A 13,990-nucleotide genomic window follows, 5' to 3' on the forward strand; every position below is an offset into this window, starting at 1 on the left:
CTTTGCACATTTTCTTTCATTCTTGTTAAAAGTTTGGAGTTCAACTATGAAGTTATGCAACAGATTGTGTTTTTACCATCGCTAATAAAAATGATGCGCCTTGCCCAAAGTCTGCGGTAATCCATTGAGGATTCATGATGTGTTCGGATTTTGGTGTGTTACACGCCATCGGTGTTTGTGACACTTCGCGTGTGTAAGAAGAAGCAGAACTCTGGAACATTTGGATGGAGTCTGATTGCTTGCAAGGTGTGGATTATTAGCAGATGATTTGCCCCAGTGAAATCCATTATGCCTGTGACATTATCCCTTAAAATCACACTGCAAGAAATTACTTTGGACACACAATCTGCTTTTTCCTTATAATGGAGTTTGCTTTTCATCCACTTGCATGATGTGAGAATTATAGTCTTTTTTTCCCCTTTTTTGGGGATATCTTGGTGCTCTACTTTGAATGAATATGTATTTCTTTCCTCTTGGTGTTTTATGAGGTCTGGTTAAGAGTAGAACTGATGTGATACTATGTATTAATACCAGAGGGGTTATAGTATTGAAATTTGTTATATACACATAATTTATTGTATTGTTATTGTCTTGCATTCCTCTTATCACATTATCTTGTGCTTCATTCGACATATTTTATATTATACAGTGTCATACCCTGATTTATGACGAGCACTGAAACATTTTCAAACTTATGTGCCTACTTAGTTTCTTAATATTACTGGTATGTTCATAATCACGTAATATTGTCAATTTAAAAAATGCGCAGCAGAAATATTTCATTAGTATTCTGCTGAAACACGAAGACAGATCTCAGTTCAGGAGCTGAATAATGCGAAACTGTCAAAGTAGAGGATTAGCGCATAAAACTGAGCTCAGGTTTGAGGAAGGGAAATTATTTTGACCTTTCTTTCATCATGACCGACATTATTCTTACTTGATTTTTTTTTTGCCAGTATATATACTCTCGATATAAACCCAGTTCCATCATTTAGTCTTTGCGTTTACAGTATTAAAGAGTATTGGAAAGGACTAAATGGAACGGTCCTCAAATGGTTTAGGTCCTACCTGGAGGAAAGGAGCTACTTTGTGACCATTGGAGGTGCTCGGTCTCAGCAAATGGCAATGACCTATGGGGTCCCTTAAGGGTCAGTTCTTGGACCTCTCCTGTTCAGCCTGTATATGCTACCCTTGGGTCAAATTCTTCAAAACTTCAATTTTGACGACCATAGCTATGCAGATGACACGCAGTTATATTTAACAGTGTCTCCAGATGACTACAGTTCAATTGAGGTATCGTGCCACTGTCTAAATCAGATAAATAACTTGATGAGCCAAAATGTTCTTCAACTAAGTCACGACAAAACTGAGACAATTGTTTTTGACAATAAAGGAAACAGAATTGCTGTTATTAAACTCCTGGACTCTCTAGCTGTAAAAACCAAAGACCAAATCCGAAACCTTGTTCTGACTGAGTCCAACCTGACTTTCAACAATCATATCAAATCAATCACAAAAACTGCCTTCTACCATCTGAAGAACATATCTAGAGTCAAGTCTTGTGTGTGTCAAGCAGACCAGGAAAAGCTCATCCATGCTTTTATCCCAAGTAGACTTGACTACTGCCGTGGTCTTCTGACTGGCCTACCAACAAAAAATGGAGTATTAAAGAGCTGCAGCTCATTCAGAATGCTGCAGCTCGTGTTCGGACCAAAAGAAAGCGGTCAGAGCATATAACTCCAATCCTAAAGTCCTTGCACTGGCTTCCAGTAAGCTTTAGAATAGATTTTAAAGTTCTGCAACAGGTCTATAAATCACTAAATGATTTAGGCCCTGAACACACGAAAGAAATGCTTACGGAATACAAACCTAGTTAAGCTCTGAGATCGATTGACTCGGGTCAAATAGTGGAGCGCAGAGTCCAAAGCAAACGTGGTGAAGCAGCATTTAGCTATTATGCTTCACACAAATGGAAGAAGCTGCCAATAGAGGTGAGGTCAGCCCCAAGTGGGAATGTTTTTAAATCCAGGTTGAAAACTCTTCTTTTTTCTCATGCTTTTTAGAATATATCTAGTTTTTAATCATACTACTTGCACTGTAAGCAATTTTGTGTTTTTTAAAATATTTTATTGTAATTTTCATTGTTTATGCCATTTTAAATGTTTTATCTCTTTGTTTTCAAATGCTTTTAATCATGTAAAGCACATTGAGTTACCTTGTGTATGAAATGCGCTATACAAATAAATTTGCTTTGCTTTGCTTATTAAGGTAACTATTCACGTATGGTTTAAGTCATTTAGATGAGATCTTTGTTTTAATGCACATGTATACTTGAATAACAAGTATCAAATCGCTGATGGAGCCACTGACTGTGTCGTGGTTCACTCACGTAAAGGCAGTGTGGGTTCATTTCCACATTAAGAGACAGAGTTAATGACATGTGGCCCGCGATTGACTGGTAACCAGTTCAGGGTGTGGTTTACTTTTTTCTCCAAAGTTAGCCGGAAGAGGCTTCAATTTCCACGACCCGCAACAGAATGTCAAGAAAATAGATGGCTGGATAACTGAATGTCTCTTGTTCTTTGTTCTGAATGTTGTACCAGGGTGGCACAGACTCCTAGAGACAAATTCCTTGTGTGTTGTACCAGCTGATATTCTGATATGACGAACAACTGTTCCCTGTCACATCCACAATAATGTTCAATTTGGTCTTCAATGAACGCAACATGCATATTTTTGGTATGTGGGCGAAACCCGGAGTACTCAGATAAATGTCATTAAAGCACAGAGTGAACATTCAAACTAGACAGGCAGGTCTGAGCTGAAATTCGGATAGACATGATAGCAACTGGCTTTTGTTATCCAATATATGAACAGTGATATACTCTATGTAGTAGAAGACTGGATTTTTCTTCACTCCATAGGTGTCATTCTCCCACATGGACAACAGGTATAGCCACTCCAAAAACAATCGGTCATCCTTCTCTCACTTGTCACCTTTGCAGCAAGGAATCCTCTCTTCTTGTCAATGTATGTAGCACATTTTTCTCGTTTTTTTTCTCAATCCCTACTTCTTTCAGGTCAGAGGTATCGTATTGAAGAAGGTGCCTGTCACTTACAGCAGCATTTTCCCGCTAAACTCTGTTAGAGTACAACTGGTATTATGCCAGTGAAACGAGAAAAAAAAAACTTAACTGCCCTTTTCCCTTATTTACAATGACAGGTTTTAGTTGCAAATGCGCACGTGCGGCAACAAAACTGACAAAAGTGAATAAAAAGGCATCTTGCGTTCAACGCTGAGAGGTCTGACAAAGCGATGTAGATGAAAGCACCTGAGTAGGAGAATTCTACAGTATGTGAGGTGAAATGGTGGTACAGTGGACGATTGGATTGCCTCACTGTTCTGAGGACCTTGGATCAGATCCGGCCTCCTCTGTGTGCAGTATCTCACCTTGCCTGGGTGGAATTTCGCCGGTTACTCTGGATTCATCCCAAAAACATGCATTGGAGATTACATGAAGACTCCAAAATGCCTGTCGGTGTGCAACTGGTTGTTTGTTTGTTTATGTATGAGTGTCCTGCAACAGGCTGGCATCCAGTCCAGGTTGTACCTCGCCTCCTGCCAGAAATTAGACAGGATTGACTCATGCTCACATGTCACCCTAGTGAAGAAAAGCACTATAGAAAATGAATGAATTAACGTTTTTTCTTTCTTTCTGAACTGTAAAGCTAAAGGTCAGAAACTCGACTTTACTTTAAGTATTTGCTTATTATGTTCACTACAAAGACTAACCGAACATCTGATTTATATCCCAGATCATTCCCTTGCTAATGCTAAGAGGGTTAAAAGGTCATTGAATGCATAGAATACTTAAGTAAAGGCTTTTTAATCCTCAAGCATATGTGCCACAAAGAAGACGGATGGTTGCTTCAGTCTGCATTTATTATAAAAAAATTGGTACTTTGAGATAGCAAGGCCTATATAAAAAAAAAGGATTGAGTAAGTCACATTACTTTTTGTATTTACCCGAGAGTTGGCAGAAGCACAATGCTCTTCTGACAAACTACATAAAAACACATTGTTACAAATTAGGGGTGTTGATATTTTTCAGCAATTTGCTATTCACTTCTACCTTGCAGAAGATGTGGAGTCTCTTACACTATGTCAGAGGTGAAAGGACTGCGTGATAGCATCTTAATCTGTTGAGACAAAGCTGCTGGTTTGTGTTTACAAATCTGTCCAGATTGAGGCTCATCCTGAACCCACCTCTCCCCAATTTGAAGGAATGGACACACTTCTAGAGTATACTCTATTGGCAACTGCAAACCATAAGCTAACAGTATCCACTTCTACTAGTTAGCACCTAGCAAAGTGTCTTTCAAAAAGAGACTCTTGGTGTGTTTAAGTTCCAGCGCCGGAGTCACTGCCTCGTACATAAACACAGTACGATCCAATCAGGAACTAAGATTAGCACGGTAATTATGTCACACCAATCTGATTCCTTGAAAAGCACCCATGCAGTTGTGATGCACTAAAGTGTCAGCGGATGTTTAAAGGCTTAGCAAGTTGTCTGTGATGACCATTCATTCATTCATTCATCAATTAAGCTATTTTCTTGATCACTTATCCTCGTGAGGCTCACGGGTGATCTGGAGTCTGTCCTGGCTTAATTTGGGTGAGAGCGAGGGTACCCCCTGTACTAGTTGTTAGCCAAATTGCAAGGGAGGGACAAACTGTATAGACAAACAACCATTTACACACGTGGACAATATGCTGCCTCAATGAACCAACAGAAATGTTTTTGGAACATGGAACCAGTTTTGTACCTGAGTGGGAAAACAAACTCCACAGGGAAAGGCCAGAGTTAGAAGGAAGACTCTCCCCTAAATTATAGGAATGGGAGCACACATGAAAAGTTAGTAAATGTGAGGATTCAGGTTTTTTTTAATGCCAGAGTTATCCACAGGTTTCACCAATAAATATCTCTAAATTGAAAAAGTATTATCGAAATTCCTCTATCACTCAGACATTCCAATGAGCCCGGCTGGAAAACTGACAGCCAATCAGCGTTTGCCATGCCTGCAGTGCTTCCTGTTCTGACCCCCCATTGCTTGTGGATACATTTCACCGAACAGAGAACGTCCACTATCTGGCATTTTGTGGCCGATTTTTGTGAAAAAATAATTACAAACAAACAAAACAAAACTAGCATGACGTGCACATGCCAAATTAACAAAGTACAAAAAGCAAGTTTCCAAGAAGTAACAAAGAAGATAAATCCATCAACACATAACATGACTCGGGGAAAGATGGTTAACCCCGTCACAGACTTAACCCTAACCCTAAAAAATATGGATTGTTCTCAAATGAGTCCAATGTGTATTTAAGAAAATAAAATAAACCGCTGGGATAGGGTTCAGTCCCCGTACACGTGTTGCGGCCAAACATTAACCTATGTAAACCTCTGTGTGACCGATGGTTTATTTTCTTTTTTTAAAGACGCATTGGACTTATTTGAGAACAATGCATATTAAACCAAAAAAAAAAAACAAAAAAAAAACGTCTGTCGGGGAGAGGTTTACCGAAGTTTAGCGTGTGGCCGCAACATGCTTCTGTGTACGCTGGAGACTGCTCCCTGTTGTTTTTTGAGCCAACTTGGCATTATAAATAGGTTTTGGGAATTTGAGATTGAGAAGAGTAATTCTCACCTGAAATGAAGTGATCGCTACACAGGTGTGTGCGTATGTTGGTTAGGCACCATCCATCATGTTTAATTGCTGAAATCCATCGATATTTTCTGGTCTTTTCAGCTGGTATTCTATAGAATGACCTCTTTGAATATATGTCTTGTCTGTTGTAACTACCAACACCAGAATAAGTCTCTGCTCCAGTTCAATGTCCCCCACAGTGTCGAGCAGCTTTTTTGACCGGCTATGTGGCGGCGTGAAAATTGTGACGTCATGTGCACGAGCTCTGTATGGACCGCGGAGATTTGTTTGAAGCTTTTCTGAGAAGTTGGTTTAGATTTAGAGAATATACAGCACGCGTGGCCAGACTTTTTTAATCCCAAATTCTACTTTTCAAGCAGCCAGCCTCTCGCGATCGACTGGCGGCGGAGGTGGGGGGTGTGGGTTGCACGCGAGGATCGCAGTAAACACGGGAAGTGTTGTGTGCTATGAGCCAATAAAGCGAGTATAACAGTCAGTCGTTGCTCCATGTTATTACTACTCCCGCCATTGAGAAAACTAAACGAAAATAACAATGAAAACTTTCAAGCGTTTGAGCCAGAACACACACAGGCGGATCAACATGATGTGTTGGAAACGGGCGTGGCGCTGACGACGAACAATAACAGTCCTATAATATGGACCGCTGAGATTGTTTTGATGCTTTCCTGTGGAGTTGGTTTAGATGTAGAGAATATACAGCAGACGTGGCCAGACTTTTTTTTACCTCAAGTTGTACTTTACAAGCAGCCAGCTTCTCGGGATCGACTGGCGGCGGGGATGGCGGGAGGGGGAGCTGGGGGATTTGCACGCGCGCGTCGTTGTAAATAGTAACCGGGAAGTGTTGTGTGTTTACACGCTTATATCCATCCATCCATTTTCTCTGCCCCACGATGGTTGCAGGAGTGCTGGAGCCTATCCCAGCTGTCAATGCGCAAGAGGCAGGTTACACACAGGCAGACACGGGGAGAACATGCAAATTCCACACACGGAGGTCCGGGATTGAACACTGTGCCACTGTGCTGCCTCATAAAGTACGTTGTTGCTTATACAGTACCAGCACGAGAAGCTATAACTAAGCGTCTCATAACCAGTCATGATTAGATGCGTGCAAATTTCCCCATTGATGAACAAGCCTCAACTGTGACAGACACAGCTTTATCCCGTCAGGCTGACCTCACAGGAGGTTAAAGAAGGACAAATTTGGGGGCATTTTCTCAGTTGTATTACTGTTTGGTGCAGAACACGTCGGCAACCTGGCTTAGCGAAAACAAATGGTCTGTAATGCTAAGCACCGGTGACGTCGGGGCGGGGTCAAGGATGATTCTTCCGGGTCTGTCTGTGAAAGCTTGCACATATCCATTGCTTGCTTGCTTGGATTTCAAAAATGTTCTTTAATTCTTCAATTTTTTTAGTCAATTAATGTCCAAAATATATGTAATAATAATATTACTTCATATTGGAGGGTTTATTGTACATATGAATTTTGGGAAGAGTCTTCCTTTAACATCCCAACAACAGAACTATGTTGAGTACGTGTTAAACATACATTTCTAATGTCACATTCTGTTGATGCAAGGCCTTAAAATTGAAGGGGACTAACATAAGGTTCTATAAAGTCTGACGTCTTTGGCCTGACTGCTGCAAAATTATGTTGTATCATATAATTTTTTTATATTTTATATATATCATATTTTATATGATTGTGACAAAAATATGTCATCTCTGCTAGCATTCCGAATTTTTCCTTTATCACTCTTTTCTCATGTAGACTAGTACAGAGCATGCAAGTGAAGGCAACATCTATAAAATATTTGCAGCGTGGAAGTACATAAATCACTTTTGCACGGGATAAATGGGCACCATGTCTTTGGCCATGTGCAACACAATTAACTGTGATTACCTTCCATAATGGTGAAAATTATGTCACTCAATGTGCTTCAAAGCGGGAATCTGGCAACTGCGCAAACTACTTCCCCATTCGGAAAAATCAGGTAAATGCACTTCCACCTCGCTCGGGTGAATGAGGAAGGGAATTGTTTTGAATTACCTGTAGGAACTTTAAACATATACAGTCCATATATATTTTAACAAGATGTCACCACAGAGCCACCAAGAGTGACAACAGACGGTATTTGGGCTTTGTTCATGTTTACATCCATGATATCAGATTTGCATAAATAAATGGTACACATACATTCAACTTGGTCTTAAGACACCAGCCATATTTAAAATAATAATTTTAGCAAGTTCAGCTTCAAACAAATCATATACCTATCTTACCAAATCATGTACTTATTCCGATTACCATCTTGGCCACGTAATGTTCTGCCTTGGTCTCAAGAACCATCTTAAGACCACAATTTGAAGGTCTTGGTCTTGTCTGAGACTCATCTCCTACAAGTCTTGATCTCATCTCAGTCTTTGACCGCCCGGACTCTGTGCTTTCTGTTGAGACTGGTCGAGACCAGCACTGATGTCATATTATTCAGCGAATTACAACAACATTTGGGAAGTTGTGACTGAGGGACACCGAACGTATTTCAAAGAAAATTTCATCTAAAGAAAGAATGGTCCTTAACTGTTGAAACCTGTTACTGTTTCCAAATTGATTTTTATGGTATTGGTCTTGTTAGGGTCTCAGCTTGTCTCAGTCTTCGTCATGACTCGGTCTCACTCCCCTTGGTCTTGTCTTTGTCTCGTTGAGTTCTGGTCTCGATCTTGGTCTCCAATACTGTGGTCTTGAGCACAACACTATAGCAATCTAATCATACAGTGGGAAACACATGTCGTGGTCTGTGTTTTACTTTGAAAGATACCTGGTCTTGTTTCATGTTTTCTTGTCCCATGTTGTTCATGTCTTGTATGTTCATTTAGTTATCGTGTCAACCTGTTCTCATCAACCCTACCTTGTGTCAACCAATCAGCTCATCACCAGCTACTTGTGTCTTCTCCATATGTTCCTCATTGTCTTGCATTTTGTTCCTGGCTTTTCTTGCTGTGAACCATCTTTCCCCAAGTCATGTTATGTGTTGATGGATTTATCCCTCATTTCTTTGTTACTTCTTGGAAACTTGCTTTTTGTACTTTGTTAATTTGGCATATTCTGTCTCCATGACTGTTGTTTGCTTCTATTATTGGAATTAAATATCATTTTCAGATTCTTGCACTGCTTTCTTGCCTCCCCACGTCTCTGCAATTCTGTCCTCCACTTCCTTGACTCCAACAGAATGAAAGTCCAAAACCACCCAACACTAAAGGACCCAGTAGGAAGCACGGCCGTTCTGCCTCCCATCACCATCAGCATGCCGACCAAACCAAACCTCGTCTAGTAACCCCTAGCATTCCTTCTTCTCTGTCCCTTTCAACACTGTCCCCAAACAATTCCACACTTTAGCTATTTTTTTTTACATATCTGATCATGAATTTGGCCCCAATTTAATTAACTTACTTTCTGACTGCGATTCAGACTCAGATTTTTATTTTTTTATTTTTACGGTTCTCACTTGTCATTTTTCTCGTCCCAGTCAATTTTATTCATGTTTCCCTTCCCTGGTTCCTGTGAGTTCACACCCAAGTAATTTCCTTCCCAGCTTTACTTGGGCATCTCCGTTGGCCACCACTTGAAGGTCCTGGACAGATGGTCAAACAGAAATTCACATGGTGACCAACGGAGGTGCCCAAGTAAAGGTCAAATTTCATCACCATGTTTTCTACCCCTACTTCAGTCAGTTTTTTTCTACTCATTTCCACACCTCTGACCAAGTCAGATCCATTAAACCTGCCCTGAAATCAACTCATTGTCTATTTCATCATCTCATCTGGTACCAATTTTCTAGTTCACCTTCCCAAGATTTTATGCACGCTGTCCCTCTTGTTTCCTGTGGTCCCAAAACACTACATCAGCAGGTTGAAGGAGCAACTGCAGACCCCGGTACTGCTCCTCGTTAGCTGCAGCACCCGCCGAACCTGACCCTTGGCAGTTGCAGTTGTCCAGCGGGGCATAGTGTGCAGTCACCACACTCACCCAATCTCACTGACCAGGCGCAACCTAACCCTACTCCGGCGGCGCTCCTCCAGGAGCCACCAACCGGCCCTCTTGCCTGGCCCCCGCACTGCCTTTGGGTCTGGGACCCCGGCCAACCTCTAAAGGCGCAGCCAAGCACCGCACATGTGGTGACCTGGACGGCTATCAGAATGGCCCTTGTGGGCCAAATTGTCTGACAACGGTCTTGTAAATTTAAATAACTTTTGCATTGTATGGTTTTATAATTTTGGACCCAATCAACTACATTTGCCTTGCAGTGCAACCTTAAGAAAGTTGTGAAACTTACCAAGGGCAAGGTTGTTCTTTCCACACAGCCTGGACATTGTTTTCAAGTATCTTCACCTTCACATATTCCTCTTTAGAAAATTCAAACTATTCTCCTGGATTAGTGAAGACATGGAAAAAGATGCACCGGAAGCAGCCTAACACTGGGAAGAGGGAGGGGCAGGGAGATAGTGGGATGAAGAGTCAGGAATAGCCATGACTGAGATGAAAATTGACAAAACAAAGAGAGTCAGAAATCCAAAGGCAAAAAAAACAATGCATGGAAAGATGTGTGGGTAGGAATGTGTCTGTGTGCCAAGCTAAGCTCTCTTACAGTGAAATACAGTACCAAACAAGTTCAGTAATGACAACGCTGGTTCACATGACCATCGACACCTGTTGTAATCCCATAATCCTCTGCTCTACTGCTGCTACCCTTGTCTAAACAAACACTTGACATGTTGGATTATCTCACCTGCCCTCCTCCAACCGGATATACTTACTTCCTTTTTATTCCACGCTTGTTCATTTACAGTATTTCTCTCTTTTTATCCAGTCTTATTTTTCACTGGCCACTATATAGGATAACAATACACATGCAAAATTGTCGGAACAGTTAGGGGAATTTTTGCCCTTATTGCAAAAACCAAGTTCATTAATTAGTATATCTGTTTTCAAAAGTAAGGTGTGGAAATAAGTCATCAGAAAAACAAATACTTAAAAGACTTATGCGGTCTATGTATTTTTTGCTCAAGAAAATGAAACTGGCAGTCATTAAAATCAAGACGTTTGGAAGCATATATCCATCCATTTTCTGAGCCGCTTATCCTCACGAGGGTCGCTGGAGCCAATCCCAGCTGTCATCGGGCAGGGAGGCAGAGTACACTCTGAACTGGTTGCCAGCCAATCGCAGAGGACATAGAGAGAGACAACAGTTGCACTCACAATCATACCAATATAGAGTCAGTCTCCAGTGAATGCAAGTTTTTGGGATGTGGGAGGAAACTGGAGTGCCTGGAGAAAAACCACACAGGCAGAGGGAGAGAACGCAAATTCCACATAGGTGGGCCCAGGATTTGAACCACGGTCCTCAGAACTGTGAGGCCAACGCTCTACAGTCGTTCCACTGTGCCGTCTTGTTGAAGATATTTCATCTTTATTGATATGTCAAGCTTGTATGTGCCTGAGATATACACTATACGGAATACCAACTTCATTTAGTGATTACATTTATGTGATTACAAAGTCCAGCAGCATTCACTCCAGGGTTTGGCTAGGTGTGATGTAACCCCGATTTTTATTTTTTTTCAGTTAGGTCCATATTAATTAAACATCTGTCTTATGTTGTAGAAAATATTTTTTCCTTACTTTTTGGTATCTATGAGAGATATCAAATGTGTATTGATAAATATATAGCTATCCATCAATTTTCTGTACCACTTATCCTCACTAGGGTCGCGGGCATGGTGCAGCCTATCCCGTGTATCTTCTGGTGAGAAGCAGGGTACTCCCTGAACTGGTCGCTCGTCGCAGGGCAGATATAAAGAAAGAGGCAGTTTCACTCACATTCACACCTACGGCCAATTTAGAATCTTCACTCAACCGACCACACGTGTTTTGGGGATGTGAGAAGAAACCGGAACATCCGGAGAAAACCTATCCAGACATGGGCACATGCAAAATCCACACAGGTGAGGTCAGATTTGAACACGGGTCCTAAGAACTGTGAGGCAGATCTGCAAACCAGTTTTTCATGATGACTAATGATTTGAACTGTGATGTGGCTGCATAAGAGCGCTCTCTAACGGCAGAGAGGGGGAAAAAACAAACAAACATCCATGCGGGGACATGATCTCGAGTGAGCAGTATTGTAGTTTGGCTGATGCTGTGGCTCAGAGCCAAAAGATTTGCTGTGTGAAAGCACCTCTTTTGTGCTCTGCTAGCGTGACAGTATCCAATTGGAATGTGGCACAGCTAAGGCAGCCGAGAGCGACGGCCGCTTGTCTTGCTGTCTGTGTGGCGTTATTGCAGACTGACAAGGTCCAAAACCCTCCCCACAAGTTGGAAGGGAAAAAAATAATTGATTAGCTTGAAACACAATGATCAATTGTTAAAGAAAAAAATGGTATGTTTGACGGTCAGTTTACTGTTACAGCATTGTCGTACTTTTATTAATGTGATACCAATTAAAATGGTACAATTTGTGTATTGTTGCTGTCGTCTTTGTACATCAGTGTAGTGGGGATTTAGCTGAGCAAGAGAGCAAAAGCTCTGAACAGGATTTGAACTGGTCCGATAATCCTCAGGGCTCTTCAGGTGGCTTGTCCCCATGAAAGCGGAGTGTGTGTGTGTGTGTAATTGGGGACTCAGTGGATTTCAAAGAAAGGGGGAGATCATGGACACAACACAGAACCAGAAGACGACTCCTTAGAAGCAAGAAAAGCCAGAGAAGATGAAGAGTGTGTTCATCCAGATGAGTTTCGCCAAGCACACTTCTAGCAATCTCCTCCAAGTTGTAAAATCTGTAAATTAATTTCACAAATCAACCAGTTTTCTCTGTAGTCCACCTTTCTCCCAAAGTCAAATGGGATAGGCTCGAGCGCCCGTGACCCAAACCAGGATAAACTGTGTTTAGAAATGATGGATGGATCAATTAATGACAAAGCTATTGACATTGATGTGACATTGCAGCCTTGATATATAAGCGCTTTGGGATACATGTTTGAGACATGAGCAGTCGCTTGGCCACCTTTTTGTCTCGCGATACTAGCAAAATTCGAGATACATACAGGCTTCAGACACTCATAGCTCAGGCCAGTTCTATGAATGCAGGCAGAAATGTTAAGGTGGCCCCATGTGATATTTCTATTTCATTTTAGAATATTACTGATTTTTTATTATGGCGCTAACTTAGTGATAAATACACAGACTCTCTAAGTGGCCCCATAATTCAGTGGTTAGAGCATTGGTTTGGTAAACCAGGGGTCATGAGCTCGTATCTCACTGGGGCCTCTACTCCCCAAGAGGGGTTGCGTCAGGAAGAGCATCCGGCGTAAAAACTGTGCCAAACAAATATGAGCGTTCATCTGAGATGGCACGCTGTGGCGACCCCTAAACGGGACAAGCGGAAAAAAATGTACTTACACAGAATCTCTAAGTGCAGGTACAGCACAGGTACGGGCTATTGCTAAGAGGGCAAGTTATGCATGTGTTTGTGTGCCTTCACTCGTCATTTAAGCACACTGCCGGACAAACGTATACTCCTGTACACAAGCTTTCTCCCACCAACTGCATTGCAAGCGTCGCTCTTCCAGTCACGGTGAGATTACCACCCACGCACATATCGCAGGAGTCGGGCCGCTTGTACAATAATAATACACATAAAACAGAAGTAAAATAGTTACGTTACCCATGTAGAATGGATGAACCCTTTATAGGGCACACATGAAAGTACTTGAAAATTCAAAATTGATACGATTTTATCTTTGTCAGTTTTTTCCTTGAAGACAATTCCTCTCTAGGTGCAAATACAGGTATGGAAAACAAACTATTAGACCACATTGTTTCCTCAATTTCTTTTTCATTTTGAAGCCAGGTGCAATTATAAAGATACGGAAGTTGGTATGAACAGGCTACATTTATTCTGTTCAGTGTATAAGTGTTACAAACATGGGGCGAGGGGGTGGACACAAATGCATGACTCCGATGCAGTGATGTGATTTTGAGGGTCGTTTTATTCCAGGCTATGGTCATAGACAGGTAGGCGGTCCAAAAAAGGCAGAGGGACAAAAACACGTGGCAAAAGGGAAGGACCGATAACATGATAACGAGGTCAGATAAGTACCGGGTAAATTCAAAACTTTAAAGGGCCACTGTGATGAAATGCATTATTTTTAGTATGTTATTAATGAAAAAATGGCAGCAGACTGATTTACAGATTACGCCCCCTCA

At 41.5% G+C, this 13,990-nt stretch overlaps 1 protein-coding gene across 16 annotated transcripts in view; it reads right to left on the bottom strand.

Annotated features, from left to right (window-relative positions):
• The window catches only part of si:dkey-72l14.3 (Glyco_hydro_56 domain-containing protein), an 89,027-nt gene that overhangs the window by 15,852 nt on the left and 59,185 nt on the right, over window positions 1-13,990 (bottom strand). For 9 of the 16 annotated variants that reach the window (XM_061832760.1, XM_061832770.1, XM_061832668.1 and 6 more), the window contains one exon: window positions 10,062-10,203. The exons of 3 other annotated variants lie outside the window; for them this stretch is intronic. The gene's annotated coding sequence lies outside the window, so the exon portion shown is untranslated. Of the gene's footprint in view, window positions 1-3,451; window positions 3,620-4,827; window positions 4,885-9,233; window positions 9,254-10,061; window positions 10,204-13,990 lie in introns of those variants that run through there. 4 more of the 16 variants (XM_061832687.1, XM_061832716.1, XM_061832726.1 and 1 more) reach the window with 4 other exon arrangements.

Source organism: Syngnathoides biaculeatus, chromosome 2, assembly GCF_019802595.1.
Source record: "Syngnathoides biaculeatus isolate LvHL_M chromosome 2, ASM1980259v1, whole genome shotgun sequence".
Lineage (NCBI taxonomy): Eukaryota > Metazoa > Chordata > Actinopteri > Syngnathiformes > Syngnathidae > Syngnathoides > Syngnathoides biaculeatus.